The 15437-nt window shown below is 44.3% G+C and overlaps 1 protein-coding gene across 5 annotated transcripts in view; it reads left to right on the forward strand.

The window, feature by feature from the left end:
* Window positions 1-15437, forward strand: part of STOX2 (storkhead box 2) — a 217359-nt gene that overhangs the window by 51318 nt on the left and 150604 nt on the right. The window contains exon 1 of one of the 5 annotated variants that reach the window (XM_021075615.1): window positions 1692-2810. The exons of the other annotated variants lie outside the window; for them this stretch is intronic. The gene's annotated coding sequence lies outside the window, so the exon portion shown is untranslated. Of the gene's footprint in view, window positions 1-1691; window positions 2811-15437 lie in introns of those variants that run through there. 5 annotated transcript variants of the gene reach the window in all.

Below are 15437 nucleotides of genomic sequence, written 5' to 3' on the forward strand. Positions count from 1 at the left end.
TGCCATGGGCATGGCCCTAAAAAATAAGATGAAAAAATTAAAAAATAAAAGTATGGAATGTCAAAGCAGCAATTATATTTGGTGCTAAAATCCCTTGAGGTAGGGATGTCAGTAATTGATTATATGAGACTGGGCTTAGAGAGAGTACAGCTAGAAATAAAGGCTGGAGTCATCCACATTAGGATAATGATGCAGTGAGACTGGATAAGGAGAGGGCATGGAGGGGGAGTTCAGCCTCTATAACAGAATCATCCCTCAAATGCTTCTCTTTCTTTTTATTTTTTTCAAGTATATTTGATTGACAGTGTTGTGCCAGTTTCTGCTGTCCAGCAAAGTGACCTAATCAGACATATGTATCTGTTCTTTTTCTCATACTATCTTCCATCATGTTCTATCCCAAGAGATTGGATATAGTTCCCTGTGCTGTACAGTAGGATGTCTTTGTTTCTTATTCATTTGATTTCTCCATGAATTCTCTGCCTAGAGCCTTCATATTTCCAGTCGATTCTTCCTTCTTTTTTTTTTTTTTTTTTTTTTTTTTGTCTTTTTGCCATTTCCTGGGCCACTCCCGCAACATATGGACGTTCCCAGGCTAGGGGTCGAATCGGAGCTGTAGCCACCGGCCTACACCAGAGCCACAGCAACTCGGGATCCGAGCCGCGTCTGCAACCTACACCACAGCTCACGGCAATGCTGGATCTTTAACCCGCTGAGCAAGGGCAGGGATCGAACCCGCAACCTCATGGTTACTAGTCGGATTCGTTAACCACTGCACCACGACGGGAACTCCCGATTCTTCCTTCTTAATGTTTTCAGTTATACCCAGTTTCTCTGTACAGCTGTATTTTCTTTTGCCTACAAGACTTATTTAAATTTTCAAGGACAAGCATTTGCATTTATTCTTTATGATTTCCCTTAATAGTAATTGTTATTTATGGATAACTCCCAAGATTCTTTAGTGATGTTTCTTTAAAAAATGGCCAAAGAAGAATCTGTTGCTACTTTCTCCTTCTTTCTTTAATCATGCAGCAAACTAGAGGAAGGGAGATCCTGTCTTATCACACCCACATCAAAATTATTCTAGCTTCAGCAATCTGACCACACCCTGTACTTTGGAGGGAATATTCCTTTAAGGCAGGAAGGATTCTTTTCTCTGTATTAAGTTCAAGGTAGGTTTTTTCAAGCTTTATATTAATAAGGAAAAAGAAAAATAATTATGATCAATATAAGACAGATGATTCTGTAAGTTGGTGTAAGAGTGCCCAAGTGTAGAGTTCCCGTGGCTCAGCGGTAATGAACTCGACTAGTATCTATGACGATACCGGTTTGATCCCTGGCCTCGCTCAGTGGGTTAAGGATCCAGAGTTGCTGTGAGATGTGGTGTAGGTCGTAGACGAGGCTTGGATCCTGCGTTGCTGTGGCTGTGGTGTAGGTGGGCAGCTGCAGCTCCAATTCGATCCCAGCCTGGGAACCTCCATATGCAGGTGTGGCCCTAAAAAGACCAAAAAAAAAAAAAAAAAAAAAGGAGAGTGCCTAAGTGCACATAATATCTAGGAGGAAGATGTGTCTTATATATTTTTTGTCTTTTTTTGTCTTTTTAGGGCCGCACCAGTGGCATATGGAGGTTCCCAGGCTAGAGGTCTAATGGGAGCTGCAGCCACAGCAACTCCAGATCTGAGCCACGTCTGTGACCTACATCACAGCTCACAGCAACGCCGGATCTGTAACCCACTGAGCAAGGCCAAGGATCGAACCCACAATCTCATAGTTCCTAGTTTGATTCCTTTCCACTGTGCCACGATGGGAATTCCAGATGTATCTTCTAAATGGTCAGAATGGCTAAATTATTATTTGAACCTGTGATTTTGGAGGTCCAGGTGTCCACTAGTTTTTCAAACACACATGGCAAGTCAAACCTATAGGTAAGATAACCAAGTATTGATGAGACCAGGACACTTTTGAGAGCAAACATCAGTGTTAGGAATAATTCTGCGCTGGAAGTGTTTGGGACAAAATAGGACTTACGGTCATCCTAGTTCTAGACCTCAGTAATGGTTCACGGTTCCCAAGGTTCAAGGTGAAATGAAACAAAAGTCAGGCATTTCCTCCTTGTTCTGGCTTTTACGTTGAAATGCTGTTTCGTTATATAAAATACAGGTGGTTCAAGGGCCTGGAAATGCCGAAATGAGATTGTCTTAGTCGTTAGGCTTTTCCTGTGGCGTTTCAAGTCAAGTTGACGGTGTTCGGAGACCGTGCTGAGTGGATTCAGGGCCCAGCCCTGTAGGTACTTAATGACTTCAGTGTGGGCTTTTAATCTCCTGCCCAAGTGTTATCTTACTTGTCCAGACAAGCCTTCACCATCCTAGGAGAGTGTGGGAAAATTAATGCTGCCGGAGCAAGCCGGAATGGAAAGAAATGTCTGAAGGTAGAAATGACTTGCATTAGTATTTATTTTAATGTGGTCTGGAAACATACAGTTTGAAATCTCCGGGCTGCTTAAGGAGTGCCCAAGTACCCTTCCAGGGAGGGGGAAAAAAAGAGAAAGAGGATTGAACAATATACAGAGCATGGCTATCTTTAATGCTGGAGTTAGCTATCAGGAAACCTGAAATGCTGAATGTAATAAAACGTTGACAGCAGTTTCACGTAACATGTGGTAACTCTGCACTAGAACGACATCTTTGGCACCAAAGGAAATCAAGAGAATAAAAGCAGCAGTCGTCAAGATTTGAAGGAAGCCACAGATTATTACCATCTGTACATTCTACAGACCCCATGCAAAACCAGAAAGCCAGGACCCAGACCGGAGAGTAAGTATATTAAACTCTGGGGTATGTTGTTAGATGGAAGAAACTCAGAAACTGGTCTGAATTTTTAAATACACTGCTTCGTAAAATCTGAGTTTTTTTTTTTTTTTTTTCCTGGTCACTGATAGTTCATTTGTCTAAAACCTGGAATATCAGGAGGAGTTATTTGTGTGTTTCAGGTGGGAGCTACTATTGCCATAAACCTTTATTATACCGGGCCTCCGTACTTGCGTGATTTCTCTGGAAGTGCAGAATTTTTTGTAAATTGCTCTCTGATTGCAGATTCTTTGTGCAGTGTGTTTTTGTGTTCTTTCCAGAAACTTGTGGGAAAGATCATCATGAAACACATTTCAGTGCTTGGGGAATAGTGAATCGATGGGTTCATCCCTGTCCCAGATCCCATAGCTATAGTACTTTTCTGTTTGTTGTCCACAAGAAGGCACTTTTGGATGAGCCCGCATTAAATATCCTTGATTACTATTTGCCTCGTGTTGACTGACATAATTTGAGCCTACAGCTACATTCCCTATGGTTGAAACCTGTATAGAGACCAAACATAAAAGTTTTCAAGCCTGTGTGTTTTAATCAGGGCTGATCTTTGTTCGGAGACCTTAGACCTAAACCTACAAAGTCTAGCTGTAAAAAACTGGATTCACTGGGGGGTGGGGGGGTGGCTGGAGATGAGGATGGGAAGAGAGGAGATGGGCTTATTATTTTTTTTTAAATAAAAAAGTGAATATACGTTTTAAAATTAGCAAGCAGTGAATAAGAGAGGCCCATTGATCTAAAATGTTTACATGAGAAAGGAAAAAGTGCTTAAATGTTTACAAAGAGTTAAATCCTTTGTCAGTGGGACCAGGTAAATTATTTGACATCTCACTGAGAAGTAACAACTTTCTTGTAAATCGGTTTGATGTAGAACACTGAGAATAACATTGAATGGAATAATTTTAACTTGAAAATAGCAATTAATGACAGATTGCAGAAGTCAGCCAACTAATTGTCACTTAGTGCTTTTCCTTCCAACACATATGAAAGATTGTTTATAAACAGGGAGCATTTTTTTAGTGCGCATATGAATTTCGTATAATACTTGGCAATTCCTGGCTAGTTTGGCAGCATTAAAATCTTAGCTCTTTGATGCTTAGACTAGTCTCCTGGATATGAAATGTTCCACGGATAGATTTGTTCTTTGCCTGCAAGCCTTAAAATCTTAATGTTTAGTAAGAATTCTTCTCTGCAGTGTTTTTCTTTGGTCACAACTTGTCAGAGCAGTCTAGTGTTTGACTAAATTAAAATGAGGGAAGGGTCCCACACCTGTTGAAAGCTAGTTAGCAATTATGTTGAATCACACATGTTGGGTTTGATTCATTTTGCAATGACAGTGTTTACATGAATTTTTCCTACTTGCAGGGTGTTCTTTTGTGTTAGGACGGTCCAATCCATTTCTTTAATTAATGGTGAAGATTCTAAGTTCCTAGACTGGTCTTGGGGGTGTAATTTAGCATATGTGAAAGGGCTCGAGAGGCTATCTGGACCCTTGGGTCCTATCTGATAAATTATTGCTTCAATATATTAAATGGACCCCAGTGTCCCCAAAACACTCGTAGAATTTCCACGTGTTCATTTTTTTCTTGCTGGAAAGTAACTGATGGCGAGTGTAGCTTGGAAATCTAAGCTCGTTGCTGAAGAAAAGCTTATGGTCACGTTCGCATCCCTTTTGAAAATAGCTCAGTGTGGGAAAATCTTTGGTAAAGTTTGTGAATATGTTTCGAACATATTTTTAAATGTCAGCATAAACGTCCTCAATCTTAAGAAGAAAGGTGCTAAATGGGCACAGTTGATCTCTTCTCTTGCAAAATGCTTGTAAGCAACAAGGTCAAATTCAGCAGAAGGCACGGTAGGAATGATGTGTGGAGGGATGTTAATGATTTGTCTGGAAGTGTGGGGATGCAGGGCAAAGGCAAGGCCCTTCTCCTCCATCCTGCCACCCTCTGGAGTGACATTTAGCATTTTAGCTGCTTAGCAGTTGCCAGCTCGATCGATAGGAATCCTGAGTTCATCACACAGGTTCTGGGACTGTTCCAGTCTCAGCAGCTCCAGCGTGGGTCGGGAGCAGGACAGGCTGAGCCAAAGCCTGAAGCTGCCTTGGCAGGTCAGTTCTGAGTCAGCTTCCCATCTGGAGACTCATTCCTGGCCTTGGTGGCGGCTCCCTGAGTGATTCTGGCAAAGTCTGGCAGCAGGGACACACCATTCTCAGAAAGGTCCTTAGTGTGCACCCTGGGATCCAGCCAGGCCAGTCCTAGATCAGTCTTCATGCCAAGGGCAGCCCGGGGATCTGCAAACGCCTTCACTGAAGCAGCAGCCGAGCTCAGCCACCTGTCCCTGACTGATCTGCAGTGAATGGCAGGGTGGTCTGTGAAAATACGAATGTGTAATTGAGCCACATTGTGTGGTTCAGGGCTTTAGAGAGGGCCGGCGCACTTTCCTCGTCCGTCTCAGCGGTAATCCTTCTGCCTCCTACGAGGTCATCCCTGCAAGCCAGCCCCTGCTGCGGCCTGGACGCTTTGCCTCCTGGTACTAACGCATCTGGCCCAGGTCCTACCCTGACCCAGCTTCTCCTTGAGCTCTGTTATCTTACCTCTTCCCCACCCTGCTGAAGATGCGGTTGTGCTTTCCATTGGATTTATTTTCTTCTGGAGATCATTCTCCCCTGAATCTTCAGTAACCTTGCAATGGATGAATTTTTTTTCCAGTCCTGCCTCCCCTAGTGCTGCCCCCCCCCCCCCCCCCCGAGTCACTGACTGTCCTCTTTTCTATTTTGCAACCCTCCCCCGACCTTGGTTTCAGGAAGGTTGCATTGTTCTTGTTTTGCATCTGTTTTGCTCCCGCCCACACTTCAGTGAAGTGTTTCCCAAGTTTCAGGCCTGCTTGTCTCATTCTCCCCCTTGGGTGTTCCAACCTCTCATCGACTTGAGCTGTCACCACAGAGGGCTCGGGTCCCCCACTTCCCAGACATGCGTCATAGGCCTTCTGTGCACTGGGCGTTGGTTGATCTAGGCACTGGGAGCGGAATGCTGACGGGACAGCTGGGCACCTACCTCCTGGAGGCTGTGGTCCGGGGAGGAAGAGGGTTGTGGACACTTCATGTCACTATGGTCAGGAAGCCATCCCTCGGGAAGGGACACGGAGGCCATGGGAACCCACAGGGGGCACCTGACCTGACCTGGGTGTGAGGGTGAGTCCTAAACCCACAGCCTCCTGGAGCCCCAGGCTTTCCCTTGACTTCAGTCTCTCTTGGATGACTGTCACCATCGCAAACACACCAGGTCTAAGAGGAAATGATCTCCTCCAAGCTAAGTGCCATCCACACCGTCTCATTTCTAGCCATGGCGCCTGCTTACTTAGGCTGGAAATCCAGGGGTGTCACCCAGATTTCTGGTTTCCCTTCAGTTCCTCTCCCAGTCACCCACCCGCTTCCGTCAGCACTTCCGCCATAATTGCTCTCAACTCTGCTTCCTATTTTCCACTCTCACTGCCACTGCCAGCGGCCAGATCCTCACCACCGCTTCCTGTCCTCTTTAATATCAATAAATGGGCTCTTTACTTCTTGGGAGGAGATTTACAAAAATTACCCAAGTGGCTCATATTCATGGTGGAATAAAAATTAGAAAATACAGATATAAACAAAGAGACAGAAAGAAGAGAAAAATCACGTTTCTCCACTCAGATAGCATTCCTGTTACAGCTCTGATATTTAATCTCCTAAACTTTACTCTGGTAGCTACACATCTAAATACTCCCACAAGTAAAAATGTGAACAATTTCTTACAGAAGATGATTCTGTCCTCTCCCTTGTTTTGTAGCCTGCTTCTTTTGTACTTCATCTGTATGTTCGCTCTCCCACATCTGTAAATGCAATTATGTGTAATAATTGTTCATGGCTGCATAATGATTTGAAATAATTTTTACTTTAATCTGTACACCATTTCAGTGAATTTGTATACCACTGCTAGATAATCTTCTTAAAACATTTTTTCATTCCTGCTGTTCCTTTGTGCAAAAAACATCAGTGGCTTCCTATTGTCTGCGTACACACACACCCACACACACACACCCTTCCTCTTTATATAGGAAGTTTTCTCAGACTTTCTCAGGCTTCAGTATATTCCTTCCCTCATTAGGAATAAGATGATTTAGACCAGATTTTGGTGGTTATCATACAAGAACACTTTATATGGTACATCTCTCAGGAAGGTGGAGCCTCGGGGATGATGGAGGGACGATCATTGATGTATCCTTGGCACCTCATTTAGTGCCTGGCTCCTCCCTCTGTCCATTCTCTCTTTCCCTTCATTGCCTTGCAGGATCCGGGGGCTGCAGATGTGACAAGGCATCCCCGAGCCTCAGCTCCTGCGCAGTCAGAGCGGAGACAGCTGTGTCAACACACGGATGCAATAGGGCAGGACCACGCTGCTGGGGGCAGAGGGCTCTGATGGAGTGGCTTCAGAGCTGCTCTTGAAGTGCAACAGGCACTTACCAAGTTGAGCTGTTGGTGATCAAAGAGGACGGGGTGGCAGGGGGAGGGCCATGGGAAATGGGGCACGGTATCCAGTCCTTGGCAGGAAGGTGGGGAGCCAGCTTGTGGGTGTTGGTATGGCCCTGGCCAGAAAGAGATGGCAGGTCTAGGGGGTGAAGGGCCTCATCAAGGAAGCCTTAATCCGTCCAGCAGATGGTTTTGATCAGGCTAATTAAATGGTGAAGCACAGAGAACCAGCATGGCCCTAGCTCCCCAGGAAATCATGATCGAAACTAAGATCAAGTTCTGTGTTTTTATGATTTTGATATTCCGAGTCAAAACCAGAAACCCAAGTGTGACTGGACAATCCAGATTATGTTATTGAACTGCCTGGATTTGTTTTTTCTAGGCTGGCAAGAGACTAAAAAGCCTTCACGATGTCTAAGATTTTATTTTCATTGTCTCAGTATTTCTTCTATTAGGATTAGTTCATGTCAGTTTTATTCACTGATATATATAAAGGCAGATTAGAGAGAGAGAGAGTGTGTCTGTGTGTGTGTATGTGTGTGTGTGTGTGTTTACATATTTGTCAATACATTAAACCCAGGCAAAACTATAACTATACCTCTCCGGTACAGTTATGCCAGCAAAAAACTCTTCTTGCTATTCATAGTTCACAATTCTACAGCTAAACATCTTTTTTTTTTTTTGTATTTTTAGGGCCTCACCTGCAGCATATGGAAATTCCCAGGCTAGGGGTCCAATTGGAGCTGTTGCTGCCAGCCTACACTACAGCCACAGCAACACGGGATCCGAGCCGTGTCTGCAACCTGCACCATAGCTCACGGCAATGCCAGATTCTTAACCCACCAATCGAGGCCAGGGATTGAACCCGTGTCCTCATGGACATGAGCTGGGTTCATTACCGCTGAGCCACCAAGCAAACTCCTAAATATCTGTATTTTCAAAATCGCATCCTTTTTCTTGATGTCTATACCCAATTTGTATTTAGTTCACTGTGAAATTTTAGCTCAAAGAACTTGTTCCAGTTTTTTTTTGAATAAGGAGACAAGGAATTATTCGAGTTTCACATTCATCGCGATGTTTTATGAGGGACTTTCCATTGGGTCTAGCCTCTTCATTTTTACAGAAAAGGAAACTGAGGCATCATAGGTGAAGCAGTTTGCCTAAAGTGACAGGGTTAATTAGCAGCTCAGCCAAAACCAGAATCTGGGATTTCTGGCTCCTAAGACTTATGACCTTTCCACTGCTGCAAGTCTCCATCCTAGTTTTAAAAAGAAAAAGAAAAAAAGAGAGGAAAGAAAAGAAAAAGGAAAAAGAAGGGAGAATTGAGCTGACACCTTGCTTTAATTCTTCTGCTTCTTTCCAGAGTGTGAAAAATCCTGATGTACTTTAAAAGAAACATTTAAAAATGTATCCGGACTTGTAAAGAAGATCAGGAATATTTGTGATATGCTAATTAGAAAGTATCTCATTATGCAAGAAACAGGGAACTTGGCAGAGGTGGGGGGTACTATTCAGAGTAACTTAACAAAACTTCAAAGGTAGGACAAAAGAATGTTCTTTTTTATTTATTTGCTAATGTGTGGCTGCCATTACATTTCTGACAGGGTCTGACACCTTTATAATACAGCCTGTAGAAACTGGGGGAAGGGGGATCTGTCAGACACGTGGAAGGAAAAGCAAGCAATTTTATTTCCATCTGAGCTTCCTGGGCTGTAAGTGAGGGCCTTTCCCGCCGTGCACGCCAGCCAAACTTCTCCTGTACCAACTTGTCTGGGCTACCTTTAGTTGTTAGTGGAGGGATTATATTTTGGCAGCCATGCTGATCACTCCAAGGTGACCCGCTCTTTAGAGCAACAGATCTTTTTCATTTGCTGTTACAGAACATGAATCCAGAGATGCAAGTCATTATTTGCAGGGGAAACAATCAAAGCGTATTTCCTCCCCCTGGCCACTTATTCTCCCAGATCTCCCCTCACTGCATGGGCTGTTTCTTCCAAAGAAGCTGTAAGTGCCATGGAGAGAAACACAGGAACTGGGTGGGACTTCAAGTTCAGGAGTGAACGTGAGCCCCCAGGTGAGAGAAGGAGGTGCCTTCACCTCTGGGGAGTCCAGAGAACCCCCAGGGGAGAGGGAGCCACCTCGTCCCCTCAGCAGGGCCCCACCTCTGCTGCTCAGTCCTGACTTCAGAAGTGACTTTCAAGCAGGCTTTAGTAGAACTCGTATCAATTTTAGAATTAGAACAGACTGGTTCGGGATCCCAGTTTTGCTTACTACCTGTGTGACCATGAATAAGTTACTTGTTCTCTCTGCACCTCAGTGTCTTTGTCTTGGCTGCAATGTAATAAGAGATTAAGTGCCTAGCACATTGTAAGGCTCCTTGTGGGTCCTCAAAAGTAGGGATACTTAGCATTATTACTGTACTCTTGGTAATATAAACAGAAAACCATTTTAGTTTAAAGCAAGACCCCAAAGAGAGTTGAGAATCTCTGGGTGGCGTTGTCACTGCAGTGGTTTTGGTCACCGCAGTGGTGCGGGTTCGATCCTTGGCCCTGGGAACTTTTGCATGCTGCGGCTGTGGCCAGAAAAAAAAAAAAGGTGTCTGGGTCCCTGATGATGGTGGAACTTCCAGTACAGTCACTGTTTCCCAAAGCTTCTAACACTCAGTAGAAAGGTCGTGAGGCCTCCTGGATTCCAGGCACTGGACCACAGCAGCCAAGGCCACCAGGATTCTTGTCCTCAGGGAGCTTCCTTTCTAGAGTCAGGGGCCGGACTGCAAACACATATGTGAATAAATTAATCTGATGAGTTGAGCTAATGTGAAGTGTTGACAAAAATAAGACAGGTGAGGGGGCTGAAGGATGACCAGCAGAGGGTCCTTCTGAAATGGTGGTCGGGGAAGGTCCTTCCTGAAAAAGGACTTGGGGAAGACCTGGGGGGGGAGCAGCCCGTGGAGGATGGAGAGGCCTGGTGTCTCAAGGATGTGTTTGGGGAACAGGAGAAGGGCTGGAGTGGCGTGAGAAAGTGGTCCATGGGAGGAAATTGGGTTTTGTTTTGATCGAAATGGGTTTTAGGGTCAAAAACCCAGTCAGTGCCATGGAAGGAAGTAGGGGGGACGTTCAGAGGAGGCAGGGATTCCCTCCTCACAGGGTCTTGCTGAACGTGGGGCATCGTGGTTGCCTTTCCTAAAGCACGTTCAGGTCAGGTCTCCACTGATGCTCACGACCATCCTGGGAGGCCCACAAGAAAGGTCTGATTATTTCCTCTCAGAGGTGAGGCAGTTGAAACTGTGAGGCCTTAAACCTCGTGGCAGAACTCTTTTTGCCACGCAGGGAGCCCACTGATCCTCCTATTTGCGTTATTATTTTGGGGGGCCATACCTGCAGCATGTGAAAGTTCTCAGGCCAGGGATCGAACCTGAGCCACAACAGTGCCCTCAGCCACAGCAGTGACAACACTGGATCCTTAACCTACTTAGCCACCAGGGAACTCCCCTCTTTGCATTATTAATGTCACAAAGACTCAGAATCATCCCACTTAAGAAACCAGTTAACTCCTGGGAGTTCCCTCCATGGCTCAGTGGATAATGAACCCGACTAGGATCCATGAGGATGCAAGATTGATCCCTGGCTTCCATCAGTGGGTTAAGGATCCGGCATTGCCGTGAGCTGTGGTGTAGGTTGCAGACGTGGCTCAGATCTGGCATTGCTGTGGCTGTGGTGTAGGCTGGTGGCTACGGCTTCAATTCAAGCCCTAGCCTGGGAACTTCCGCATACCGAGGGTTCAGCCCTAAAAAGCTAAAAAAAAAAAAAAGAAGCCAGTTAACTCCCGCAAGAGCGGGTAGTCGTGTGTTTTCCAACAGGTTATTTGTGGAGCATCAATCACATTTAGTGCTCATGGGGTCTCTGTTGAGTCAACGTGGATGCGCTGCACAGCGCCTCCTCCCTTGGAGAATCCCAGTGTAAAATGACGTAAAGGCTCTGAGAAGTTCTGCAGGAATGAAATACACTGACCTTGCCATTTCCCAAGGCTGGCCACATGCAGCATCTATGGCTATCTCCGGGAACGCCAGTTCTGGGAATGCCATTTGGAAAATACCTGCCCATAGTTGCTATTTCGTGTTTACTAAATGGTCCCTTGAAAGAGTTCAATTATTTCCGGAGCCTGAAAGTCCTCTCTCTATGGAAGGATTAGAAACCACATTTGTAAAGCACTTCCATATGCTTAGCATGAAGAATCTGGATAAATGGAGATTCAAAGTGTTGAAAATCATAAACCCACTCCTGCTTTGAATACTAATGTTAATTACTTTGCCCTTTGAACTCACGGCGTTTCCATTCCTGTTGTGCCATGATTGGCTTGTACTTCTGGATTCTAGGGTGTCAAAGCCGAAACCAGTCTTATCTGGTTTAAAAGATAAATGTTCTAAACCACGGGTGGCTTTGATTTTGGATTATTATCTACAGGGTTGTATTTGGAAAAGAGTCCATTTATAGATCACTTGCAATCTTCCGTACCTGTTTCCATACAGATTCCTCTTCGTTTAATTTTTGTTCTTGTTCTTACATAGGGATTTACATAACTACATCTGAAGTTGCAGGAAATGTTTTTGATAGATATTCACAGAAACCCTCCTGAACTCTGGCAGAGTTTGCGGGAAAGTGCCTGATTCACTCCGAGCTTCAGCTTTGTGTAATTCCTCACAGGTTTTCTGGTCTCCTAAAGCTTGTTTTTTCTCTCCATTTCCTAGCTCCAGCTCCATCTGTGTCGTCTTCTTCATTTTCTTAACTCTGTGGGCTACATTTTAAAAATGTGAATGTTACTTTATTTTAATACTCTGCCTGGAGTTCAGCGCTTCTATTATTTTTTTGTCTTTTTTTTTTCTTCAGGGCCGTACCCTCAGCATATGGAGGTTCCCGGGCTAGGGGTTGAATCGGAGCTGCAGCCTCTGGCCTACACCACAGCCACAGCAACCCCAGATCCAAGCCATGTCTGTGACCTACACCACAGCTCACAGCAACGCCGGATCCTTAACCCAGTGAGAGAGGCCAGGGATCGAACCCGAAACCCCATGGTTCCTAGTTGGATTCATTTCCACTGCACCACAATGGGAATTCCACCACTTCTTAAATTTTCAAAGCAAAAATTCCTGAAATATGAAGAAACACAGAAGTAGATGGGACTCTTTACTGCAGGATGTCTCGGTGCTTTTAATATTTTAATATGCATTGTTAGTCTCTAGAAGAGAGATAGAACAATATTTTATATTATATAAAATTTGTATTTTAGTTATAGAGACTTATTGAACTACCTCATCCCCTTTAATGGCATCTTATAGGAATATTATTCTGCACATCCCTTTTTGGATCAAACCCAAACCTTTCCACCTGTATTTTCCTTAACCTTTATCCAGCATTATGTCTCACTACCCCCTTGACTATCTGTCCTGAATTGTTTTATAATCCTCCTGAAAAACTTTACCTTTTCCTAGTTTTAGTCTCTTCTCGTCATAGTCCCTCTCACTTCCCCATGAATCCGATGATCTTTCCTAGCAAATCTGGAATATTTTATTTTCTCGCAGCCTCGTTGGGGCGGGGGGCAGGGGGAGAGAAAGATGTGCATGCCTGGGACCAGTTCAGCTTCTGGGGGGAAGTGGGTGGGGCATGTGCCTTCAGCTCTCCTGCCCATCTGCCAGGGGCCACCCTTGGCTTGTTGTCTGGTAACTTGTGCTCAGCCTGTTCAAGAAGATGAGCTTGAACACCTGACTGCTGATTCCCCTCAGCCTCCAAGATATCATATGATAACCAGAGAACCTGTTGCAGCAGTCTCAAGATCTTGTTCCTCCTGGTGTTCTGAGTGGGATGGTTTAGCGTTCAGCGCTTCAGGGCATCCGTTTTTTTTTTTGTTTGTTTGTTTTGCTTTTTAAGTCTGCACCCTCGGCATGTGGAGGTTCCCAGGCTAGGGGTCGAATCAGAGCTACAGCTGCTGGCCTACGCCACAGCCACAGCAATGCCAGATCTGAGCTGCGTCTGCGACCTACACCGCAGCTCACGGCAATGTCGGATCCTTAACCCGCTGAGCAAGGCCAGGGATCAAACCCGCAACCTCATGGTTCCTAGTCGGATTCGTTTCCACTTCGCCACGACGGGAACTTCAGGGCGTCTGTTTTAATCAGGCATTTTGTATGATTTAGGGAGAGAAGGATGGTGTGGGGGGAGGGAACTGGTAGATACTATATACTCCTCATTAGATCAGAATTACTGTCTAACTGCCAGAGACCCAGGCAATGATGTGTTTGTATTATTTGGTGCTATTGTTGTTCTTCCTTTAATTGCTCTTTCACTTAAAGTTTTGAAGCCTCTCCTTAGTGTTTCTAAAACTGCATCAATTTGTGTTTCGGGAAGTCTCAGAATTTTTTTTTTTTCGCATCAAAGTTATTGAGTCTTCTTTGCAGTATTTATTTTATGCTGGCCACCTCCCTTCAAGATAAAGATAGTTAACAGTTTTATAGCACTCATGTCCAAGAAATTCTTCTATATGGCGAACATACGCAAACTCATCTAAGTCTTCTAGTAACCCGGTGAAGTAGATCTTAGGGTTGTTAGCACCAGGGCACAGATTAGGAAACGGAAAGAGAGGTCATGGTCGTATGAATGGTACAGCTGAGCTTGGAACCCAAGCAGTCTAAGGTCTTCAGTTTGTGATCATAGATGTTCCATTACGTTACCTTAACTCAGGTCATTCCCACATTATTACAATGTGAAGAAATGCTGCTAGTGATTTTTTTTTCTAAAAAGAAATCTAGCTAGCTAGCTAACTTTGAACTAATTATAGAGAGGAATGATGTATTTCCCACTATGTTTATCCCCTTCCTTCCCAGAAATCCCCGTGAAAAATACAAATGACATAAAAGGTTGGCAGGTGGACTGGGTTTGCAGGACACAATAGAGTTAAGTGGAGTGTCTTGGAAATCCGAAGGAGCGAGTTTCAGTCTTGGCATTGACCTGAACAAGCTCTGGGACCTTGGACCTGTTCCTTGACTTTCCTAAGCCTGTTCCTTATGAGTACAGTGATTTCTGCTTTACCGTTCCAGGAAGCCATTGCCCAGGACAGTAAGAAAAAGGGTTTTGCCTGCAGGACCGACCCCTTGAGAGAGATGCAGGCTTGGGGCTGACTCCTTTCAGGATTATCTGACGGCGTAGAACTTGGCTGGAAGTCATGGAGCCATGAAGAGCGGGGACGGGTGGGTCTCCCAAAGAAACATCCCCTTTAGATAAGATTCACCTTTGTATTCTTTTTTCTTTTCTGGCGTGCTATTTGTCATTTTCGTTTCTTTTTCCAGATTATAATTTACTACCATTTGGAATTCTGTCACTGTTTCCTGTTAGCATGAGCGTAATCATCACTAACAGGAACAAAGGTTCAAGGAGCTCTCATTTCCCCCCTGTTGTTCCTTTTGTTTATTAATCAGATTTAACGTGAACCCAACATCCTGACAACGCTTCAGGTGTGACTGACGAGTGACCTTCATGCTCGGTGGCGAGAATGTTAGAGCAGCTCGGTGTTTTTAATTGTTATTCTCATTCTGAATTTAATATCTGATCTGTAAGATTTCTCTTTGGTTTCTCAGAGTATTGTTGGTTGAGATGTGTACAAAAGGAATATGAGAATCTAACAGATTTTTGCACTGAAAAAGACACTATTTCATCGTATGGCCTTTTGCAGCTTCCCTGGGACCCTGTTCTTATTGCTCTAAGTTTTACATTTAACTTTAATATCACTTTGAGAAATCTAGAAATAGAGCAATTAAGGCATGTATGAACATTTAATCACTGGGCCTTCGGAGTGTCAGTAGTAGAAATCTTTGACATTTGTTTTCTCATGACTCGTATATGAGGACTGCCAATTTGGTTGTAACTTAAACTTTATTTTATCACAGGCTTGATTGGCTGAGACTTTGCACTCACTTTAAAAGGTATAAAATATTAGCTCATAGATCGCTAGGGGCAGGTAATGTAAGTCTACGTAACGTATATGAAATGATCGGTGCCTTTTATTTTATAAATCACCACGACTAGGGGTTGAAG

Source organism: Sus scrofa, chromosome 15 (assembly GCF_000003025.6).
Source record: "Sus scrofa isolate TJ Tabasco breed Duroc chromosome 15, Sscrofa11.1, whole genome shotgun sequence".
Lineage (NCBI taxonomy): Eukaryota > Metazoa > Chordata > Mammalia > Artiodactyla > Suidae > Sus > Sus scrofa.